General features: G+C 41.5%; 1 pseudogene; it reads right to left on the reverse strand.

Moving 5' to 3' along the window:
* Window positions 1-1238: 1238 nt before the first annotated feature.
* On the reverse strand, window positions 1239-24720 carry LOC124680405 (annotated as a pseudogene).
* Between the last annotated feature and the right edge of the window lie 917 nt (window positions 24721-25637).

Genomic DNA, 25637 nt, shown 5'->3' on the forward strand with positions numbered 1-25637 from the left:
CCACCTGACCTATACCTGGTCGGGAAGGTGTTGGATGATGCCTCGCTTAGTTTCCTGCATGGCATACACGTAAACGTTAAATACGAGCCTCGATCGGCTCTCGGAGTTATCTCGTGAATCGGCTCAAAGAGCCGATCCACCCATGATTTGTACGAGGTGTACGAATATATGGTGGTCCTGCTTGATCAAGATAAAGCTAAAGCGATCTACGACGATTTAGGGTTTTCACCGCATAATCGGATCATCCTACTCACGATTGGGCCTCGCGCTCGCGTACGGTGACCGTAAGCCGATCCTAGACAGGGCCTAAAAACCAACACGAGGTTGATCCCCGGAACATCCTGTCTAGGGCTAGCAAACTCCACCCTACACGCCGCTGGATCCTCCAACCCTTTGTAAGGCCTAACTATTGCGGATATTAAACTAATCCTTGAAGAACAAGGAGCAACCGTAACGGATCGGATCTACTAAACAATGATCAAGCGGGGTGCCGCCCCTACACCTAAGATAGGTGTAAGGGCGGCTAGATGTATAAGGGTTGCACTACGACGAGCATATGATACGAAGAACAATGCTAACCCTAACACATCTAAGATAACTACGTTGCTCGCCATCAAAAAGGCTTCAGCACGAGCAACGCATGAACAACGTAATAAGCTTGTGCTGCCTAGATCGCAAGATGCGATCTAGGCAGCATGGTGCTTACCGGAAGAAACCCTCGAGACGAAGGAGTTGGCGATGCGCCGAGATTGATTTGTGTTGAACGTTGGTTGTTGTTTATTTCATAAACCCTAGATACATATTTATAGTCCAGGGGACTTTCTAATTCAGGCGTGCACCTAACCGTGCACGGGTAAAACTCTAACTAACCGACACGTAACCTACTATATTACAGATACAAGGGCAAACTAGCCCAAACTTTGCATATAAGGCCGATTCACGTATTTCTTCTGTATGTAATCTTCAAGCCCATCTTGATCGCGGCCCACCTCTGACTCGGTCGAATTCTGGTGATAACAGCTACTATGCTCACAAAGACGACTACAACCGACAATTTCAGGAAGTGCATGCTTGCACCATTGACACACTACCATTTTGGCAGACAAAATCTCATGATCGCTTGTACTCCCTCCAATCCGAAAAAAACTGTCAGACGGTCAGTACAATTGTATTTCACAATTACAACATTCTAAAAAACAGAAAAAGGAAAAAAGGTACTGCACGCCTCGCACTTCCGCTCACTGCTGGAGTGAGGGACCGAGGGAAATCAGGCGGCTCAGCGTGAGCACCTGGGCGCAGCCGTCGATGCCGCGGCCGTCGATGAAGAGCCACAAGGGCACGCCCTTCTTTCCGGTTGCGGCCCAGAGTTGCTCCCGGAGGTTCTCCAGCGGCGCTCGCACCTCCTTGCAGTCATGTAACGTCTTGTGGATGCCCCAAAACGTAGTGGTGTAGAGCATGATGGCCTCCTGCCGCTGGGCGGGGAACTCTAGGAGCGGGTCATCGGGATTGGGCGCCGGCGCTGAGGCAAGGGAGTCTCGGTCATCGCCGTCCTACTGGTCGAAGAGCTCCCAGTCGTCATCGGTGGGCTCGGCGTGGAGGTTAATCTTACTAGGGGTCTCATGTGCGTCGAAGAAGGAGGCATCCTCAGACAGCGCGTCCGCGGCGAGGACCACAAAGCGGCCGGCTTTGGTCAGCGACGGCGGCGGGATGCCGACGCAGCAGCAGCTTGGAGGGACAACTGATACATTGCAAACGTATCTATAATTTTTGATGCTCCATGCTTGTTTTACACCAATTTCTATATGTTTTGTTTACACTTAGTGGCGCTTTTATGCATTTTCTGAAACTAACCTATTGACAAGATGCCACAGTGCCAGTTCCTGTTTTCTGCTGTTTTTGTATTTCAAAAAAGTTGTACATGAAATATTCTCGGAATTGGACGAAACAAAAGCCGGAGTTCTTATTTTACTGTCACGAAGACGGAGTCTAGAGGGGAGGCGAAGAAGTGCCAGGAAACGGCCACACCATGCCTAGGCGCAGGCCACCCCTGGCCGCGCCTAGGGGTGGTGTGGGCCCCTCGGGCGTCCATCGACCTCGCCCTTCCGCCTATAAATTCATCTGAGATCGGGAAAAACCTAAAGACCCAAGCCTCCATCTACGAAAAGTTCCGTCGCCGCTGCCATCGCCAACCCTAGCTCAGGAGGGTTCTGAAGCTCTTCCCGGCATCCTGCCGAAGAGGGAGATCATCACCGGAGGCCTCTACATCGTCATGCCCACCTCCGAAGTGATGCGTGCGTAGTTCATCTCTGGACCACGGGTCCATAGCAGTAGCTAGATGGTTGTCTTCTCTATTTTATGCTTCATGTTTAGATCTTGTGAGCTACCTATCATGATCAAGATCATCTTTATGTAATGCTACATATTGTGTTTGCTGGGATCCAATGAATATTGAATACTATGGTTGAGATTGATTATATACTTGTCATATGTTATTTGTGATCTTGCATGCTCCCTGTTGCTAGTAGATGCTCAAGCCAAGTATGTGACTCCAAGAGGAACTATTTATGCTCGATAGTGGGTTAGGGTTAGGGTTAGGGTTCATGCCTCTAGTAATCTAGGTGAGTGACAATAACTTCTAAGGTTGTAGATGTGATGTTGCTACTAGGGAGAAAACAACAATGCTTTATCCAAGGATAATTCTATTGTTTACTTTATACTCTTTACTTAATGCAATAATTTGTTGCTTGTAACTTAATACTGAAAGGGGTGCGGATGCTAACCGGAAGGTGGATTATTAGTCATAGACGCAGTTGGATTATGGTGTATGTATCTTGTTGTAATGCCCAAATTAATCTCATAGTAATCATCTTGTAGTGTATGATCTTTATTCTGTCAATTGCCCAGCTATAATTTGTTTACCCAACATGTTATTTATCTTTATGGAGAGACACCTCTAGTGAACTATGAACCTCGGTCCTTTCTTTTACACTGCAAATACTTGTTCTTTTTATTGCCCATTCCCATGGCAACATCTCTCTTTATTTCACTGCAAACAAACATCTGTTTCCACACTATATGTGAGATTCACAACCTCACTGTAAGTTGGGGCAAAGTATTTTGGTTGTGTTGTGTGCAGGTTCCACGTTGTTGCTAACACCGGTAGTACGCCCTACCAAAAGTCAGCTAGCAACACCTCCAGAAGTGATTTCTTTCTCCTAGTGGTTGATTAAACCTTGGTTTCTTACTGAGGGAAAACTTTCAACTATGCTCATCATACCTTCCTCTTGGAGTTCTCCAACGGTGTGCTTTGCACAACATCAAGCTCTTTTTCCGGCGCCGTTGATTTCTGCAAGGGGAGTCTCTCATCTCCAATCTCTTTACTTTGTTATTATTTTGCTTAGTTCATTTTACTTTGTCTTGTTTGCTTCTTTATATCAAAAACACAAAAAAATAGTTTCTATTATAGCTTTTATTTTTGTTGCTCTGTTTTAATCTTGCTAAAATGAGTACTCCTGAGAACACTAAGTTGTGTGACTTTACTAGCACAAATAACAATAATTTTATTTGTACACCAATTGCTCCACCTGCTCCTGAAGCAGCCTTCTATGAAATTAAACCTGCTTTGTTAAATCTTGTTATGAGAGAGCAATTTTCTGGTGTTAGTAGTAATGATGCTGCTTCACACCTTAATAGTTTTGTTGAAATTTGTGAGATGCAAAAATATAAGGATGTAGATGGAGACATGATGACCCACAAGTATAGGGGGTGTATCGTAGTATCTTCGATAAGTAAGAATGTCGATCCCAACGAGGAGCAGAAGGTGTTGACAAGCAGTTTCGATGAAGGTTTCACTGTAAATGCTCACGTACAAGTATTCAGGGGGTTTTGATGTAACGGATAAATAAAGTACAAGTAAGTAAAATGCGAGAGAAATAATTGCAGCGAGTGGCCCAATCCTTTTTAGCACAAAGGACAAGCCGGTTTGTTTACTTATAATGACCAAACGTTCTCGAGGACACACGGGATTTTAGTCTAGTGCTTTCGCTACATACGGCTAAATAATCTTCATTGTTATGATAAGTGTTGTGTGGGTGAACCTATGCTAATGTACCGCCCTTCCTAGGACTAAATACATACTTGTGATTATACCCCTTGCAAGCATCCGCAACTACAAGAAAGTAATTAAGAATAAATCTAACCACAGCCTTAAACTCCGAGATCCCGCGATCCCTCCCGCATCGATATACCAACGGGGGTTTAGGTTTCGTCGCTCCGGCAACCCCGCAATTAGCAAACGAATACAAGATGCATTCCCCTAGGCCCATAAATGGTGAAGTGTCATGTAGTCGACGTTCACATGACACCACTAGAAGAATAACACCACAACTTAAATATCACACCATTGAATATTACTCAACCATAGTTCACTACTAACATTTAGACTTCACCCATGTCCTCAAGAACTAAACGAACTACTCACGAGACATCATATGGAACATGATCAGAGGTGATATGATGATGAATAACAATCTGAACATAAACTTGGTTCAATGGTTTCACTCAATAGCATCAACAACAAGTATAGATCGATACCGGGAGAGTTTCCCCTATCAAACAATCAAGATCAAACCCAAATTGCTACGGCGGTGACGAGGTGCTGCGGAGGAGATGGCGGTGATGATGGTGGAGATGATGATGATGGTGATGGAGATGATGTCCAGCTCGATGACGGTGACGATGGCGTCGATTTCCCCTCCCGGAGGGAATTTCCCCGGCGGATTCCTCGCCCGCCGGAGAGCTCTTTCTCTCTCGGTGTTCTCCGCCCCGCGAGGCGGCCGTAACTCTTCGTGAGGTACCCTCTCCGGCTTAGGTCTTCGGGACGAAGGGTTTGGCGAAGAAAAGGAGGCGAAAGGGGTCGTGGGCCCCTCACACCACATGGCGGCGCGGCCGGGGCCTGGGCCGCGCTGCCCTAGGGTGTGGGCCCACCCCGGCTCCTCCCGGCTCCTCCTTCCGGCTTCCTTCGTCATCTTGAAAAATAGGATTTTTGGTATAATTTCCTTCCACAGCTTGATCTTCCGAAATATTGCGTTCGACGGTGCTTTTTCCAGCGGAATCCCGGCTCCGGTGTTCGATCCTCCAATAATGATGAAACATGCAAAATAGATGAAATAACATAAGTATTGTGTCCCAATATGAAATATATCAATGAATAACAGCAAATTATGATATAAAATAGTGATGCAAATTGGACGTATCAACTCCCCCAAGCTTAGACTTCGCTTGTCCCCAAGCGAAACTGAACTCAATAGACATGACCACATGTTTATGGAGTGAAGAGTCGATAAATAGAATACGGACAAGAAGCATCATATTCATTCACACAGGACCTTATAGTAAACAACCTCTTATAACTCATATTGAAACAAGTATAAGGTAATCACAAGTAAAGGTGCATGAGAAATCATAATTGGTGATGGCAAACTTCGTTCTTGGTCACAGAACAATTAATAGATTATATTTATCTTATTGAGCAGCGCTCTCATGTTAAAGTTTATAATGCACAACTTGCATACTCAATCATAATGGTCTCTTCATAATCATTGATAACTTGCAAAGCTATATTCATTCAGATAAAACTTGTACTAAACACGGAAGAATAAAAGACATGATGTAGCAAATCACAATATAATGGTTTGATCACAACTACTCAAATGCTTGCTTGAGATGGAGAGAAATAGGTTTACTGACTCAACATAAAGTAAAAGACAGGCCCTTCGCAGAGGGAAGCAGGGATTAAATCATGTGCTAGAGCTTTTTCAGTTTTGAAATCATATAAAGAGAATAAAAGTAAAGTTTTGAGAGGTGTTTGTTGTTGTCAACGACTGGTAGCGGGTACTCTAACCCCCTTGCCAGACAACCTCCTAAGAGCGGCTCCCATAATATTTTACTTTTGCGTGGCACTCCTTCCAACCTTTCTTTCACAAACCATGGCTAACCGAATCCTCGGGTGCCTGCCAACAATCTCATACCATGAAGGAGTGCCTTTTTATTTTAGCTTTATGATGATAATGACACTCCCCCAACCTTTGCTTACACAAGCCATGGCTAACCGAATCCTTCGGGTGCCATCCATCAATCACATACCATGGAGGAGTGTCTATTTAGTTTAATTAATTTGGGACTGGGAATCCCATTGCCAGCTCTTTTTGCAAAATTATTGGATAAGCAGATGAAGCCACTAGTCCATTGGTGGAAATTGCCCAACAAGATTGAAAGATAAAACACCACATACTTCCTCATGAGCTATGAAACATTGACACAAATAAGAGATACTAAGTTTTGAATTGTTTAAAGGTAGCACATGAAGTATTTACTTGGAATGGCGAGAAAATACCATGTAATAGGTAGGTATGGTGGACACAAATAACATAGGTTTGGTTGAAGGTTTGGATGCACGAGAAGTATTCCCTCTCAGTACAGGTCTTTGGCTAGCAAGGTTAATTAGCAAGCATAAGAGTCGAGGGAAACAAACAAATATACATATGATAGAAACAATCATGCATCTTCCTTGTAAGCACAAACAATTTTAACTTCAGAATAATGAGCTATGAGCTAACAAGAAAGACAATGAAACATCTACATGTATTTCTCTTTTCTATTTAAACCTCAAAGTGTTGTTGCTATTGACCAATGCTAAGTTTGCCAAAACCAAATAGATTTATTCAATGCTCCCAAAGTGATACCAATACTAACAACAAGATGAGTCATAGAGAGTGCAAACTAAAATAAGATGTGCAATATGTAAATGATAAGACTTCTCATTAATATTCCATATCGATAACTCACACCAAGGGATACATAGACAACTAAAGGAGAGATACTTCCAAACGCAACCCATCCTATACGATAACTTCCCTATTCATGATATGACACTACTTGACAATAAAAGTAAAAGATAGTGATAATGTGATACCGCGGCACTCCCCAAGCTTGGAACAAACCAAGGGGATGCCAATACCGATGATGAATTACTCCCGAGGAGATGGTGGTGATGAATTCCCGACAAGCTTCTCAATAAGCTCCCGAAGCTCGTCAATCCCGTATATGAGATTGCGAATCATCTCCGAATTGTGCTCGACGCGGTTAGAGAGTCTGTCTAATGGCGAGTCCCAGCTCTTGGAGTTATTTCCCCACTCTTCAGCCTCAGGCTCCTTTTCTCCTGCAGTGTTAGAGCGATCTATATCCCACTGGCTAGGCATTGCTGCCTTGGGAGTCCCTTCAATTTGATTATTGAAAATTAGATTGTGGAAGGGGCGATGAATGCCTGATGGAGATGTTTTCGGAGCTAGATAATGACGTGGTACCGCCCCTCCAGTGCGAATTCTTGCGCTCTTGTTTGCACTAAAAGTGTTGTCCACCACCTTAATGCTTGCAATGGTAGCACGCGGGTGTGCACGCGAATCTTCCTCCACCTCTTCTTCATCCTCTTCCTTGACGTCCTTGTCTTCCTCTTTCCACCCAAGATCTCGATCTTCTTCATCTGGAAACTCCTTGCCCTTGTTCTTGGAGACCATGGTGCTTCTAGACTAAAAACAGATCCCGGCGAAACAGACTCGAAACAAAACACGTCGAAAACACGATATACGGACCTCCAGGGGTCCGGGAGATTATATAGCAAAAATTTTCTCGACAAAAGGAAAGTACCAGATCGAACCAGAGTCGGAAAGGGGCGACGGGGCGGCCAAACCCTAGGTCGGCGCGGGCCCTATCTAGGCCGCGCCGGCCTATGGTGCCACGCCCTCGTGCGTCCTTTCCACTCCGTTTCGAACTCGTAATTTCTCATATTTTCCAAAAACAGCGAAAATATTGTTCGGAAAGTAAATTGCGTACTTTTCATTACCGATCGTTACCTATTCAAAGTCGAGTTATGGCGGACTGTCAATTTGTCCTTTGATGAAAGCTTCCGGTGTTTCCACTTGAATAATATCAACATCAACATTATAAGAATCACCCGAGATATAATGCTTGAGTCTTTGTCCATTCACCACTTGCGTAGCATTGCCTTGGAGAGAACTAATTTTGATTGCTCCTGAACGATACACCTCCTCGACAACATATGGTCCTTCCCATTTCGAGAGTAATTTCCCTGCAAAGAATCTGAGACGAGACCGATACAATAGGACTTTATCCCCAATATTAAACTCTCTTTTGATGATCCTCCTATCATGCCATTTTTTAACTTTTTCTTTAAAGAGTTTAGCATTTTCATAAGCTTCGCTTCTCCATTCATCTAGAGAACTTAATTGTAGCAACCTCTTATCACCGGCAAGTTTAGGATCTTTATTTAATTCTCTAACAGCCCTATAAGCTTTGTGTTCTAGCTCTAAAGGTAAATGACAAGCTTTTCCATAAACCATTTTATAAGGTGACATTCCCATGGGGTTTTTATAAGCAGTTCTATAAGCCCATAGTGCATCCTTCAATTTACTAGCCCAATTCTTTCTAGATTTATTAACGGTTTTCTGCAGGATGGATTTAATCTCTCTATTTGATAATTCTACTTGACCACTAGTTTGAGGATGATAAGCGGAAGCAATTCTATGATTAATACCATACTTAGCAAGAGTTTTTCTAAAACCTCCATGAATAAAATGAGAACCTCCATCAGTCATAATATATCTAGGCACTCCAAATCTAGGAAAAATAATATCTAAAAGCATCTTTAAAGAGGTCTCACCATCAGCACTTTTTGTAGGTATGGCTTCCACCCATTTAGTAACATAATCAACAGCAACAAGTATATGAGTGTTACCTTTTGAAGAGGGAAAAGGTCCCATGAAGTCAAATCCCCAACAATCAAACGGTTCAATAATAAGAGTATAATTCATAGGCATTTCATTGCGTCTGGAGATATTACCAACCCTTTGGCATTCATCACAAGATAAAATAAATTTTCTCGCATCCTTGAAGAGAGTTGGCCAATAAAAACCTGATTGTAGAACCTTTTGCGCGGTTCTATCTCCGGCATGATGTCCTCCATAAGCACTGCCATGACATTTACTCAATATCTCTTGTTGTTCATATTCGGGGACACATCTTTGCATAATACCATCCACTCCTTCTTTATATAAGTGTGGGTCATCCCAGAAATAATGCCTCAAATCATAAAAGAATTTCCTCCTTTGCTGAGCTGAAAAGGTTGGAGGCAAGTACTTGGAAACAATAAAGTTAGCATAATCAAGCATACCAAGGATCTGTCTCGCGAGCTCACCTTTATCACAGCCAATTGTTCATTTGGAAAACTATCATTAACGAGAACAGGATCATAAGCAATATTCTCCAATCTAGACAAATTATCAAGCAACCGGATTATCAAGCACCTTTCCTATCTACAATATGTAGATCAAATTCTTGCAAAAGAAGTACCCATCTAATAAGCCTCGGCTTAGCATCTTTCTTTGTCATTAGGTATCTAATTGCAGCATGATCAGTATGAATAGTGACTTTTGAATCAACAATATAAGATCTAAATTTATCACAAGCAAAAACTACAGCTAACAATTCTTTTTCAGTTGTAGCATAATTTCTTTGAGCAAGCATCAAGAGTTTTACTAGCATAATGAATAACATTCAGTTTTTTATCTACTCGCTGTCCAAGAACAGCGCCTACAGCAAAATCACTAGCATCACACATAATTTCAAATGGTAAATTCCAATCAGGAGGTTCAACTATAGGAGCAGTTGTTAAGGCTTTCTTAAGAGTTTCAAAAGCTTCCTTACAATCATCATCAAAAACAAATGGTACATCTTTTTGAAGAAGATTAGTAAGAGGCTTTGAAATCTTGGAGAAATCTTTAATAAACCTCCTATAAAACCCAACGATGACCAAGAACACTACGAATACCTTTAACATCCCTCGGATAGGGCATCTTCTCAATTGCTTCAACTTTAGCTCTATCAACTTCAATACCTCTCTCAGAAATTTTATGTCCCAATACAATTCCTTCATTAACCATAAAGTGGCATTTCTCCCAATTAAGAACAAGGTTAGTTTCTTCACATCTCTCGCAAAACTTTATCAAGGTTTCGCAAGCAACTATCAAAAGAATTCCCATAAACGGAAAAATCATCCATGAATACCTCTACAATACTTTCACAAAAACCATGAAAAATAGCAGACATGCATCTTTGAAAAGTAGCAGGAGCATTACATAAACCAAAAGGCATACGTCTATAAGCATAAGTTCCATAGGGACAAGTAAAGGTGGTTTTCTCTTGATCTTTAGCTTTAACGACAATTTGTGAAAATCCGAATAACCATCAAGAAAGCAAAAATGAGTATTTTTAGACAATCTTTCTAGCATTTGATCAATAAATGGTAAAGGGTAATGATCTTTCTTAGTAACTTTATTAACTTTTCGAAAATCAATGCACATTCTATACCCTACAACCACTCTTTGAGGAATGAGCTCATCATTATCATTAGGCACAACAGACATACCTCCTTTCTTGGGAACGCAATGTACAGGACTAACCCATCTACTATCAGCAATAGGATATATAATACCAGCTTCAAGAAGTCGTAATACCTCATTCCTTACCACTTCCTTCATCTTCGGAATTAGACGACGCCGAGGTTCAACAACAGGCTTTGCATCATCTTCCATATTAATAGCATGTTGGCAAATAGATGGAGAAATCCCCTTCAAATCATCAAGAGTGTAGCCAATAGCTCCTCGGTGTTTCTTCAATATTTGCAATAATCTTTCTTCTTCAAACTCGTAAGCTTAGAACTAATAATAACAGGATATATTTTCTTATCATCAATATGAGCATATTTAAGATTATCAGGTAAAGGCTTTAAATCAAAAACAGGATCTTCCTTAGGCGGCGGTGTTGTACCCAAATCTTCCACCGGTAAATCATGCTTGAGAATAGGTTGGCGAAGAAAAATTTCCACAAGTTCATCTCTTTCTTTCCTAAAAATTTCACTCTCGCTATCCTCCAAATGTTGCTGCAAAGGATTGTTAGGAACAAGAACAATAGATGCACACTGCTCCATTTTAAAATCATTACTAGGCAAATCAGCTTTATAAGGTGTTTTAGTAAATTTAGAGAAGTTAAACTCATAAGATTCACCAGCAAATTTAGTCAAAATTTTCTCTTTCTTGCAATCTATAATAGCTCCACAAGTATTTAGAAAAGGTCTACCAAAAATGATAGGACAATAATCACTAGCAGCGGAACCAAGTACCAAAAAGTCAGCAGGATATTTAATCTTACCGCATAAAACTTCCACATCTCGGACAATACCAATTGGTGAAATAGTTTCTCTATTAGCCAGCTGAATAACCACATCAATATCTTCAAGTTCACAAGAATCAATTTCGTGCATAATCTCCGTGTAAAGCTCATACGGAATAGCACTAACACTTGCACCAATATCACATAATCCATAATAGCAATGATCACCAATTTTAACAGATAGCATAGGAACACTAGCTTGTTTGGGTTTATTAGGATGTGAAACAATATTAGAAGCATCTTCACAGAAAATAATATGACCATCCTCAACATTTTCAGTCACAAGATCTTTAACTATTGCAACAGCAGGTTCAATTTTTATTTGTTCTTCAGGTTCTCTATGTTTCTTTTCACTTTTATGAACCGCACTATTTATAACAGAGTACTCTTTCATTTTAGCAGGGAAAGGAGTTTTTTCAATATAGGCTTCAGGAATAACATGATCAGCAGTTTCAATTACAACACACTTATTAATAGATGAATCAATTTTATCTTTATATGGTTCATGATACTTATCAAAATTCTTCTTAGGCAATTCATAATGAGAGGCAAAAGCTTTATAAAGATTTACAGCAACTTGGGAATCAAGACCATATGTAGCACTCATATTACGAAATAAATCAGTATCCATAAAAGCTTCAATGCATTTATAATCATAAATTATACCCGATTCTCTATCCTTGTCGTTCTCCCAACCTTCCGTATTTTCTTGGATTCGATCAAGAAGGTCCCTTTTAAACTCTTCTTTGTTGCGTGTAAATGATCCAGAACAAGAAGTATCCAGCAAGGTCTTGTCTTGAAAAGAAAGTCTTGCATAGAAATTATCAATAATAACATTACCAGGAAGCTCATGAATGGGGCATTTGAGCATTAAGGACTTCAATCTCCCCCACGCTTGGGCAATACTTTCTCCATCATGAGGCCAAAAATTATATATGCGATTCCGATCCTTATGAATTTCACTTGGAGGATAGAACTTAGAATAAAACCGGGGCACAATGTCATTCCATTCAAGAGAATCCCCATTATCCAGTAATTTATACCAATGCGCCGCCTTACCGGACAGCGATAAAGAGAATAATTTCTTCCTCACTTCATCCATAGCAATACCTGCACATTTGAATAACCCGCATAATTCATGCAAAAACAGTAAATGATCACCGGGGTGGACAGTTCCATCCCCTTCATAGCGGTTATCCATAACACGTTCAATAATTTTCATAGGTATTTTATATGGTATCACTTCCTCACCTGGCGCCTCATCTACTACCGTTGCAGTAGTAGTAGATTTCCCAAATAGAAATTGAAGAGAAGATCTCTCCATAAATGACTTATAGCAGCAGGCAGAAATAAAATCAGCACAACAGTAAAGGTTTTCCTTACCAATTCCACTTACCAATAGCGCTTCACTCCCCGGCAACGGCGCCAGAAAATATTCTTGATGACCCACAAGTATAGGGGGTGTATCGTAGTATCTTCGATAAGTAAGAATGTCGATCCCAACGAGGAGCAGAAGGTGTTGACAAGCAGTTTCGATGAAGGTTTCACTGTAAATGCTCACAGACAAGTATTCAGGGGGTTTTGATGTAACAGATAAATAAAGTACAAGTAAGTAAAATGCGAGAGAAATAATTGCAGCGAGTGGCCCAATCCTTTTTAGCACAAAGGACAAGCCGGTTTGTTTACTTATAATGACCAAACGTTCTCGAGGACACACGGGATTTTAGTCTAGTGCTTTCGCTACATACGGCTAAATAATCTTCATTGTTATGATAAGTGTTGTGTGGGTGAACCTATGCTAATGTACCGCCCTTCCTAGGACTAAATACATACTTGTGATTATACCCCTTGCAAGCATCCGCAACTACAAGAAAGTAATTAAGAATAAATCTAACCACAGCCTTAAACTCGAGATCCTGCGATCCCTCCCCGCATCGATATACCAACGGGGTTTAGGTTTCTGTCACTCCGGCAACCCCGCAATTAGCAAACGAATACAAGATGCATTCCCCTAGGCCCATAAATGGTGAAGTGTCATGTAGTCGACGTTCACATGACACCACTAGAAGAATAACACCACAACTTAAATATCACACCATTGAATATTACTCAACCATAGTTCACTACTAACATTTAGACTTCACCCATGTCCTCAAGAACTAAACGAACTACTCACGAGACATCATATGGAACATGATCAGAGGTGATATGATGATGAATAACAATCTGAACATAAACTTGGTTCAATGGTTTCACTCAATAGCATCAACAACAAGTATAGATCGATACCGGGAGAGTTTCCCCTATCAAACAATCAAGATCAAACCCAAATTGCTACGGCGGTGACGAGGTGCTGCGGAGGAGATGGCGGTGATGATGGTGGAGATGATGATGATGGTGATGGAGATGATGTCCAGCTCGATGACGGTGACGATGGCGTCGATTCCCCCTCCCGGAGGGAATTTCCCCGGCGGATTCCTGCCCGCCGGAGAGCTCTTTTCTCTCTGGTGTTCTCCGCCCCGCAGAGGCAGCTGTAACTCTTCGTGAGGTACCCTCTCTGGCTTAGGTCTTCGGGACGAAGGGTTTGGCGAAGAAAAGGAGGCGAAAGGGGTCGTGGGCCCCTCACACCACATGGCGGCGCGGCCAGGGCCTGGGCCGCGCTGCCCTAGGGTGTGGGCCCACCCTGGCTCCTCCTGGCTCCTCCTTCTGGCTTCCTTCGTCATCTTGAAAAATAGGATTTTTGGTATAATTTCCTTCCACAGTTGATCTTCCGAAATATTGCGTTCTGACGGTGCTTTTTCCAGCAGAATCCTAGCTCCGGTGTTCGATCCTCCAATAATGATGAAACATGCAAAATAGATGAAATAACATAAGTATTGTGTCCCAATATGAAATATATCAATGAATAACAGCAAATTATGATATAAAATAGTGATGCAAATTGGACGTATCAAGACATTACTTAACTGAAATTGTTTCCTTTCTCTTTGAGAGGGAGAGCTAAAAATTGGTTGCTATCTTTGCCTAGAAATAGTATTGATTCTTGGGTTAAATGCAATACATGCTTGAGAAGTGACATAATGAAATTTAGACAATTTGATAATGAACATGTTGCTCAAGCTTCGGAAAGAATGAAATCTTTGGTAAAGAATTTTCCCACTCATGGACTGACTACTTGGATGATCATCCAAACTTTTTATGTAGGACTGAATTTTTCTTCAAGAAACCTTATGGATTCAGCTGATGGAGGTACTTTTATGTCCATTACTTTGGGGGCTGCAACAAAACTCCTTGATGATATGATGATAAATTATTCTGAATGGCACACTGAGAGAGCTCCACAAGGTAAGAAGGTAAATTCTGTTGAAGAAATCTCCTCCTTGAGTGATAAGATTGGTACCATTATGTCTATTCTTCTTAATGGTAAAGCTCATGTTGATCCAAATAATATTATTTTAGCTTCTTGGTTGCTCAAGAAGAGCATGTTGATATGAACTTCATTAAAAGCAATAACTATAACAACAATGCTTATAGGAATAATTTTGGTAGTAACAGTTATAAGACATATCCTTCTAATAATGGTAATAGTTATGGCAATTCTTATGGTAATTCCTACAACAACAATAGAAGTGCACACTCTGATCTTGAAGTCGATCTTAAGGACTTTATTAGTAAACAAACTGGTTTTAATAAATCTGTTGAGGAAAAGTTTGGTAAAATTGATGTTATTGCTTCTAAAGTCGATAGCCTTGCTCTTGATGTTGAACTTATCAAACTAAAAGTTATGCCTCATGATGTTAAAGAAAGCAAGACTTTGCATGCCATTCAAGTTAGAATTAATGATAGGGATTTCTATTTTCGTGCCCTCCGGTCCTTAGTTGTACTCAGTTTTCCCCAGCTCCTTAGTTTTTCCTCAGTTTTCCCCAAGCCCTTGTTTGAAACCCGCAGAAGCAGCTCAGACGGCAGGATTCCCGTTTAGTTGACCGTTTTGTCACGTGTGGGGCCGCGTCTTGTGGGGCCGAGTCGTGTGGGCCCGCGTCGCGTGGGGCTGGTAGAAAGGGACCGCGTGGGACAGGACGAGAAGCGTTTGGTTGCACGTGAGCAGGAGCTGGGTTCTGTCTCTCTCGGCCCCAAATTGGCATCCCTATTAAGTGCACCTTTTTCCCCTCTTTCTCTCTCGTCCTTTTCACCAAATTAGTATAAAATCTAGAGAAGCTTGCATTTCTGACTTTCTTCAATTATTTGTGCCTTTTGGCCCTCGTTGTTTGCCCAATATGGCAGCAAATCTAGTACTCCCTCCGGTTCATATGTATGTAGTTAAATCTAGAAGCAAATCTCCAGGATAATGTACGATAAATTCACAAGTCATAGTAAATCAAGAAAACTAAGTACGGCCAACAAAATATAGTAGACTAGGGATAGATAATCCCTAGATAATATGGATAGATAATAGGCTGCATACACAAGCAGCCAACATAGTAACAGAGTTCTTCACAAGCACCATCATACTAACATAACAACAAGGGATCCCTAGCTAACAACAAAGGGATCCCAACAACAAACTAGGAGGCAGCAGCGGCAGCAGCAAGACACGTCCGGGACTCCGCCTACCCCATCCGGCTCTCCCTCCACTTGTTGCTCTTGCTCCCCTTGGGAGCCTTGGGCTTGAGCGGAGGCATGCGCCCGGCGGAGATCTCCACCCGCCGCAAGCCGCGGAGGTGCATGCCGAGCGCCCCGTGCTTGGCGCGGAAGGAGTGGACGTTCACCGTCGTGCCGACCTTGGGGAAGGTGTTGCTGATGTTCTCGGCATGCGTGACGAGGCAGTTGAAGTCCGTGGCGCCGAGTCTCCCGGTGCGGAAGGGGCACCCGTACACCTCCTTGGCGAAGTAGGAGATGTATCGGCCGACCTGCAGCCTCCGCAGACACTCGGCGAGTCTTGACGTCCTCCTCGCTCTTCGTCGCTGCCGACGTCGCTGCCGTACATCTGATCCATATCAAACAGAAACTAGTGAATGAGTTGCAACGATGACTAACGTACATGATAACAAAGTTAAGAAAAACGAGTCAGCCTCAGTTAGAGTGGACATGATTATATATCTACATGGAAGGTGTAAGCGAACTAAAGCTCATGCACAACAGATTTGTACACAGCAATGGTTCGCTGAACCCTCCCTGTAAAAATTTGTGCCCAACCATTCATCATAGGCAAAGAAACAGATTCTAGATCTGAACTAGATCTGAACTTGAACACATTCGAGATTATTTGCAAAATTAAACGGTTGATATCTTCCGATTAGTGCATAAAATAACTGATTGAGATCCCATGATTACTTGCATAAATTAACCGATTGAGATCCAATATTACTTGCATAAATTAACCGAACAGACCGAACCCCAAATCTTAAACGAAATCAAGAAGTGATCAAAACAAAATGGAATAAAATCGGCGCAAATATTAGCCCAATACTCATCCATCTACAGATCCATCTACACCAGCAAAAATAGGGTTCAAAAAGGAATGGGGAACAAAAAAGGAAGCAAACCGTAGTTACCTCGTTCCATGGGTCCTCCAGGGAGGTGTCGTAGGGGTTCGGGGGCGGGACGTACGGCACGGGGTCGTAGGGGTCCCATCCCGCCGGGATCCGACCGCCACCGGCGGCAGCAGCCTCCGATGCACCGGCGGCGGCGGCGGCGTCGTCCGTCGAGGGGACGGGGCCGAAGATGGAGGCGTCGCGCTTCGAGCCAACCTCGACGATGGGATTGGCATTCTCCTTGTCCATCTCTCCGGCGGAGGAAGAGGAAGAGGGAGAGGGAGAGGGTTTTTGCTTTGGAGAAGATGATGGGACGTGGGAGAGAGTTGGCGATGCGTGAGCGAGTGAGAGTGACAGAGACAGTGCGAGGAGGCGTCTATAAAGGCGAGGGGTGGTTAATGCGACCCGCGTCCTACGCGTGCACAGTGTGCACGTCCGCACGTCTTGGACTTCTGCAACGCGACACGCGTCCACGATTGCACGTCTCGACTTCTCCACCGCGACCCGCGTCTACGCGTCAACAATTGCACGTGCCCTCGAGTCTAACCCTGGAAATTTAGATATACTCAGGTATACCCTCGAGTCTTATACTAGCATTTTTTGTGTGCTCAATTTTCCCCTCGAGTGCTAATACTGGCTAGTGCAATATACTCAGCTTTACCCTCAAGTGGCTGGTCAACAGAGAGTCAACAAATGGGATTAACTAGTTAAATGAGTCATTTAATGTGCAAAAAAATCCTAAAAAGAGTGGCACTTACTCATGGAGTCTTTACCACAAATTGACACTTCTCAAATCATAGATAAATCATAGATAAATCAAGTTTTACCACAAATTGCCACTTCTCAAATCACCTAGTAGCTATGAAGGTGCATGGTTTTCCACAATAAGCCCTTCCCAAAACAGACTTCCCCCAAATCATACTTTGTCTAAATGAGGCCACAATTCTCACACCGATGTATATTGGTATTGCAAATAGTTTGAGGTAGGCCAAGATGGGTTTCATTGTACAAAACACGCATTTTCCATTTTTTAAATCTCATATTTGAATCCCTTAGTCTATCTACTACTCGGGTGCCCTTGGTTTCTTGATAGTACTCAGCTTTGCCCTCTCTCTTCACAAATTCTCGCAGACGTGCATCATCGCTCTCCGATTGGTCTAGCCCATGTCACGCGGATCGTGCCCACCGACCGTTGATCGTATGATATAGGGAACGGGCAGGATAACCCCTCTCTCTCTCGTTGGCGGTTAATTAGCTTCCACCCTCTAAGTATGCTCGAAGGGCGGTTTTCTCGTATTATTTTTCACGCGCTAAAAATTATAAACTGTTTTAGGCGTTATTTTTCACGCAAAAAATGATAAACCATCACCGATTTGTTGTTACCATTACTTTTCACGCAAAAAAAATGATAAACCATCACCGATTTGTTGTTGCCATTACTTTTCACGCAAAAAAATGATAAACCATCAACAATTTGTTGTAGCCATTACTTTTCACGCAAAAAAAATGATAAACCATCACCGATTTGTTGTTGCCATTACTTTTCACGCAAAAAATGATAAACCATCAACAATTTGTTGTAGCCATTACTTTTCACGCAAAAAATGATAAACCATCAACAATTTGTTGTTGCCATTACTTTTCACGCAAAAAATATGATAAACCATCACCGATTTGTTGTTGCCATTACTTTTCACGCAAAAAATGATAAACCATCAACAATTTGTTGTAGCCATTACTTTTCACGCAAAAAATGATAAACCATCAACAATTTGTTGTAGCCATTACTTTTCACGCAAAAAAATGATAAACCATCAACAATTTGTTGTAGCCATTACTTTTCACGCAGAAAAACCTAATTTGTTACAAAAGCTGGTTTCGAGTGAGACCTAACCAAGTTTGGCATACATGATGGCATACCTATAACAACAAGGAATATCTAAAAGGGAAAGTTTCAGAAAATTTAGGGTGAAAATGATGCCATACATGATGCTGTTTTCGAGGTTTTGACCTGAAAATCAATTGGGTATTGTAAAGGGAAATAAAAAGTTCGAAAAATGTAAAACGAAACAATCTATCTATCTATGTATAGAAGATCAGCTGTATGAAATTTGAGGTTATTTAGAGAAGGTAGAAAAAATCACCTTGTTAGAAAAGCTGGTTTCAGCGAGACGAAACGGCATGCGCTTAAGCAAAGTGATTTTTTCGAACATCTCCAAATGACCCCAAATTTTCCATACATGATGCCATACGTGTAACAACAAGGAACCCTATCTAAAAAGTGTCAAAAAAGTTTGCCCAACCGTATAGCTCTATCAAAAAGAACCTCACCATGGCGCTAGTATAATTTTGGGATAGTTACAAACTTTCGTTACCTAACCTTCAACATGAAACTTGTTTCAAATTCATTTTGGCCTACAAGAAACAAATCCCAACTTGATTCGAGCACCACAGCCTCCAAACGATGCCGATGCCGATATCGGCATGGTCGAACGGCTATGCTCGCCGCCACCGCTAGGTCAACGTCGGGATGCACCCTCAATCCCGTCCCCTCATTCGATCACCGACACACCGGAGATACCGCCGAGGCCAATGCCGAACGTACATGCCGATGCCAATGCCGATCATGCATGCACGCCGCCGTGGGCACGGCCACGCCGACCCGCTATGCTCGGACGCCACGGACCGCCGCGAGGTCTTTCCCTTCGCCACCACACTCTCCTAGCACCCACCTATACACGCCGTAAAGGAGAGACACTAGTTTTCTCTACATTGCTCGCGTTCGTGTCCGACACGGTCAGTCAAAGTTTTGAGGTGGTCGTCGATGTCGTCGACCATTTCTTCTCTTCTTTGCATGGTTAAACGCGTCTAGTTCATATCTATCTAATGCGTCCGGTCTCGCCTCATGCAGTTCTTTGTGGACGTCGATCTCATCTCGGCACCCCGCATGCCACCTCCTCCGTGCCATCGCTCGTAGAGCTCCGTTTAAAAATCTAATCCTACCCGTGTATTGCCCCTTGTATCGCCGTCATGGCCCCACTTGTCATTTGATATACCGAAGCCCCACTCGTTCGCGTTTTGGTCGTGGATACAGCGATGCTTACGGTCAAACAAAGATGGATGGTCCGACGTGTCTTTGCGGGCTCTACGTGGCCCCACTAGTCGGAAGATAACGGTCAACCGTCGGGCAACCGGCCGTTACATCACGTGTGATGGTTTCAGACAAACGCTTGGGTAAAACTGAGGAAAAACTAAGGAGCTGGGGAAAACTGAGCACAACTAAGGACCCGAGGGCACGAAAATAGAAATCCCTTAATGATAATATTAGGATGTTGGCTGAATTGCATGCTAGGTGGGAAAGAGAAGATTAAATTGCTAGAAATAATAATATGACTAAAGTTTGTACCATTACCACCACTAGTAATGCTGAAGTCTCAAATGCTAGCAAACCTCCAACTGTTAATGGTAAAATAATCGGTGTAGGAAAAGTCTCCACTCCTTCTACGAAATTGCCTAGAACCATTGAAACTGTTTCTGATAAGAGTGCTGAAATTTTTCGAAGTATGGGAGACAATAGTCATTTTACCTTTGATAATAATGACTTTGATTTTGATGATTGCAATATCTCTGAAGTAATTAAGTTCTTACAAAAGCTTGCTATAAATCCTAATGGTAGTACTATAAATATGGCTTTTACAAAACATATTACAAATGCTCTCATGCAAATTAGAGAAGAGAAATTGAAACATGAAGCTTCTATTCCTAGGAAGTTAGAATATGGTTGAGAGCCTATCATTAAGATGAAAGTAGATGATTTTGATTGTGATGCTTTATATGATCTTGGTGCGAGTATCTCTATTATGCCTAGAAAAATTTATGATATGGTTGAATTACCACCTTTGGAACAATTTTATTTGGATGTTCATTTTGCTAATATTACTAAGAAGAAACTTTTGGGGAGAGTTAATAATGTTCTTATTATTGTTAATAATAACTTTGTTCCCGTTGATTTTGTTGTTTTGGATATTGAATTCAATGTTTTTTGTCCTATTGTTTTGGGAAGACCTTTTCTTAGAACTGTTGCCGCTGCTATTGATATGAGAGATGGGATTATTAAATATCAGTTCTCACTCAACAAAGGTATGAAATACTTACCTAGAAAAAGAAATAATTTATCTTTTAATTCTTGATTCTGATGTTGATGCTTCTTCACTTGAAAATACTTGATTCAAACTCTTTTTATGGCGCCTAGCTGAAAGGCGTTAAAGAAAAGCACTATTGAGAGATAACCCATGTTTTATTTATGTAATTTTTTCCGTTGAGTCTTGGAAGTTATTACCTCTGTAATAACCTCTCATTATTCTTTTTATTTCATTTTTGTGCCAAGAATAGCCTCTAATAGAAAGAAAGTAAGATTTGAGGAAGTTACTGTCTTGAAACAGATTCTATGATGTAACCAAAAAAATCGTATTTCTAGCCAGAACGTCATATTGATCTGATAATTTTTTATCATATGCCTCAGGTTATTATCTAAGTTTCGTTAGTTTTTCCCTTTTCGATTTGAGCAACAGAGGATTTTCGAAAAAATTGATCTTTACATGTTATTCTGTTTTGACAGATTTCTGCCACTATTTGCATTTGCATCATAAACTTTTTCTTTTTGAGTTCTTTTGAGAGAAAGAGATTTTTGAATAAGTTGTTACAGTAGCTAATGTTTTAATGGATGTTTGACATATGTTAGAACTGAACCAAGTGGATTTAATTATTTTTATTGCACTAATGCTGCTAATGAAAATTGTGTGAAGTTTTGTATGAAGGAAGTTTTCAAGTGTAGGGAGAGAAGAATGATGTGATGAGATGAAATATGGAAAAAAAAAACTCAAGCTTGGGGATGCCCATGTCACCCCAAAAAATATCCAAGAGGTACAAGCGTCAAAAACTTGGGAATGCCCAAGGCATCCCTTTCTTCATCAACAAAGTATCAGATCATCTTTCAAGACGCTATATTTTTATTGCTTCATATGTTATGTGTTGTTCTTGGAGCATCTTTATTTTTGTTTTTTTGTTTTTATTGCTGTAGCATATGGTTGGATCCCAGCATATTTGTTTTGGAGAATGACACACTCCGTTTTCATTGCATAGAACACTCTAGTTTTCACTTTTATTGTTCTACGAGTGTTCTCTTTTGCTAATACTGCGTTTAGCACTCTGGTTTTCCAGTCTTATTTTGTTTAGAGCTTGTTAGTTTTCTTTAGTTAGGTATGATTGGATATCTGGTTTTTATTGATTATTATCTATGAGAATTATTTCAAATAAATTGATTGGTGTTGGAGACGAGTAAAATGTTTCATGCTTATAGTGGTGCAAAAGGAAGCTTATTTAGACTGTGGCTTAGACTTTAGCATGTCATGTTAGATGTTATTTTAATTATATGCTTAGTAGTTATTGTTGTAGCATGACTTGTCTCAAATAGCTGAGAGTTCTTAATGTGTCATTGAAAGAATTATGTGTTGTTTTCATCATACAGAAGCATAATATTGTGGTTTTCTCCTTTGATGTTTTATTGGGTTGACTTGGCACATGCTTACATCATGTTATGACTACAAACCAGTCACCTAGAGCCCCTATGATCATTTAGTTTTTGACTTGTAATATCACTTTATGCTTTGATTAATAATATTTTATGCTATGCATGATTATAGTTATTATTGCTCTCTTAGTTGGTCGCTCCCAGTCTTTTGCTAGCCTTCGCCTTTACTGAGTAGGAACTCTACTCGTGCATCCAACTCCCAAAAACCAAAGTTGCCAATTCTGTCCACCATACCTACCTATATGTTGTATTTCACCGCCACTCCAAAGTGAATTGTTTGTGTGCTACTTTTAAACCTTCAAAAATTGTTAACTGTTTTGTGTTCATGTTTTAGCTCATGAGGAAATGTTGAATTCTTTATTGTCTCTTTCATGTTTATTTTGGCTTCACACTTTGACTAGCATGCATAATGTGCTAGTCCTTAATATTGCAAAAGAGCAGGCAAGCGGGTGCCCAGCCCACTAAAATATAAATTGAACGCATAATCAAAATCTCCTAACACTATGTACTTGAGAAATCATGAACTCAACTTGTTTAAACAAAGGAGAAGAAAAACTTTATTGATCTCTCTATGGGAGCCGCTCTTGAAGCCGTTAAACATGAAAGGATGATATATCATTTGATGACATTCGTTGACATAGACATACATACCTCTCAAAGTATATTTTCAACACCTCTCCTTTATTCAAAATAAAAAAAGCTCTAGCACAAGTGTAATCTTGCTTCCATCTGCGCATAGCCTTTCTTTTACTTATATGTTGAGTCTTCATCTTCTTACTTTAGGCACCAATTAAGAGAGCACAGTTATCATTCTGAATATAATATGCATAGTCCAAAAATTTATTATTGATTGATTCATGATTTTATTATCGTTTGTTCTCAAATTATTTGTATCTAGTCACCCTTTGAACTTTAAAGGTGTCCTAGAATTTATGTTTTGCTATTCCATAAAGTACAAGCTGAATACCGCTTTGCTATGTTTTCTCTATGCTAAAAAACAAACAGTTGCTTTCAGTGCACTATTATTCATGATCTTTTGTTTGAGTTACTTCTCATGTTGTAACACAGTTGCTAAGTTCTATTGTTAGAATTATATCTATCATGCATATGTTTAGAATACTTTGATCCCAGCTCATAATGCTTTTACAATAACTTGATCAAGATTGTGTTGACTACATGTCACCTCAAAAATTATTTTTATTATCACTTACCTACTCGAGGACGAGCAGGGGTTAAGCTTGTGGATGCTGATACATTGCAAACGTATCTATATTTTTTGATGCTCCATGCTTGTTTTACACTAATTTCTATATATTTTGTTTACACTTCGTCGCACTTTTATGCATTTTCTGGAACTAATCTATTGACAAGATGCCAAGTGACAGTTCATGTTTTCTGCTGTTTTTTATATTTTAGAAAAGTTGTACAAGAAATATTCTCGGAATTGGGCGAAACAAAAGCCAAAGTTCCTATTTTACAGTCACGAAGACAGAGTCCAGAGGGGAGACGAAGAAGTTCCAGGAGGCGGCCACACCATGCCTAGGCGCAAGCCACCCCCTGGTCGCGCCTAGGGGTGGTGTGGGCCCCTCGGCAGGGCCGGCCCTAACATTTCAGGGGCCCTGGTGCAAGACAAAAAAAGGCCCCCCATACACAAGCAATAGAGATGATTTCTGATGTTTTATTTCATAGAAATTTAATCATTGAATACAATTTTGGCTGCTACTCACATCTTATTGCATTTCAGCTCAAATTCTAGCTCGTGCTCCTGCTCACACTTGCTCTTGCACTCCAGGTCTCCTGCCAACACCCCATCTTGTACTCTGATCTTGTATTGACTTGCAAAATAGACAAGATTATGTAAACCTTTTTTTCTAAAATTTGTTGAGGCAAAGTCATTGATAATATTATCAACATTAATCTGGTTCAATAGGCCCTTCTCAATGCATATAGTAGCTAGACCATTCAATCTCTCTCGTGACATTGCTGATCGCCGGCCGCCTTCCTGCCCCTGCCCAGCTGCGTGCTATTGCCGATTCGGCGATTCCCCTCCTGATTTCCCCCTTTCTTCAATCTTTTGCCTTGCTCAAGCACATGAGACTTGGGGAATAAGGAAGGAGAAGTGGTGGAGATCGGCAGGAATGACCAAGAACAAACTAATCTTGAAGAATATATAGAAGGGGATTGTAATTACCGTTGCAAATTGGGGACAGATTTCTTGGGAATCAATGAATCATAATCTCCTCCATTAATTCCTCCAAAACGGCTAGAAATCTCGACGAGCCAGAGCCGCCCCATCGTCGATGCCATGGCGGTGATTGGGGTTGGGGATTGGGGAACGGAAAAGTTAAGGAGGAGCCGAGGAGATCAGGGGAGAAGAGGATGCGTAAGGCAATTTCCACACGACCGGCCGGACAAGTCAATGCCTTTCCTTTCGTTATCTATGTGTGCGTACAGCGGTACAGGCAGGTGAGCTGATTTTGATTCGTTTTTTTTTCTTTCCAATTTTCCAAACGTGAGCTGCACCTCCACTTGTACATACTAGTATACGTACTAGTATTTGATCGGGGGGCCTTAGCGATCGGAGGCCCGGTGCGGTGGCACCGGTTGCACCGCCTCAGCGCCGGGCCTGCCCCTCGGGCGCCCATCGACCTCACCCTTCCGTCTATAAATTCATGTGATCGGAAAAAACCTAAAGACCCGAGCCTCCATCCATGAAAAGTTCCGTCACCGCCGCCATCGTTGACCCTAGCTAGAGAGGGTTCTGAAGCTCTTCCCGCACCCTGCCGGAGAGGAAGATCATCACCGGAGACCTCTACATCAACATGTCCGCCTCCGAAGTGATGCGTGAGTAGTTCATCTCTGAACTACATGTCCATAGCTGTATTCTCCACTTTATGCTTCATGTTTAGATCTTGTGAGCTGCCTATTGACAAGGGATTAACAATGCCTACGGATTGTAGACTTAGGGTTTCGTAAGAAGTAGAGGGCAAATAGATCTCGAAGGTTTCAGCCGACAAAGGTGTTTCGACTAAAGTTACGACGGCCCTATTGACAATTGATTCGATCATTTTCTCTTCCCTCGGCTCCCCTTTATATAGGAGGTGGAGCCGAGGCTTATCGTGCCGTGTAAGTTACAAACTGCGAGAGGCGTATTGGGCCTTTCCTATATTGCTATATTACTCCTAATACAACTCTAATTTCTCTATCCGAAG

The sequence above is a fragment of the Lolium rigidum genome, unplaced genomic scaffold (genome assembly GCF_022539505.1).
Source record: "Lolium rigidum isolate FL_2022 unplaced genomic scaffold, APGP_CSIRO_Lrig_0.1 contig_15802_1, whole genome shotgun sequence".
In the NCBI taxonomy this organism is placed as follows: domain Eukaryota; kingdom Viridiplantae; phylum Streptophyta; class Magnoliopsida; order Poales; family Poaceae; genus Lolium; species Lolium rigidum.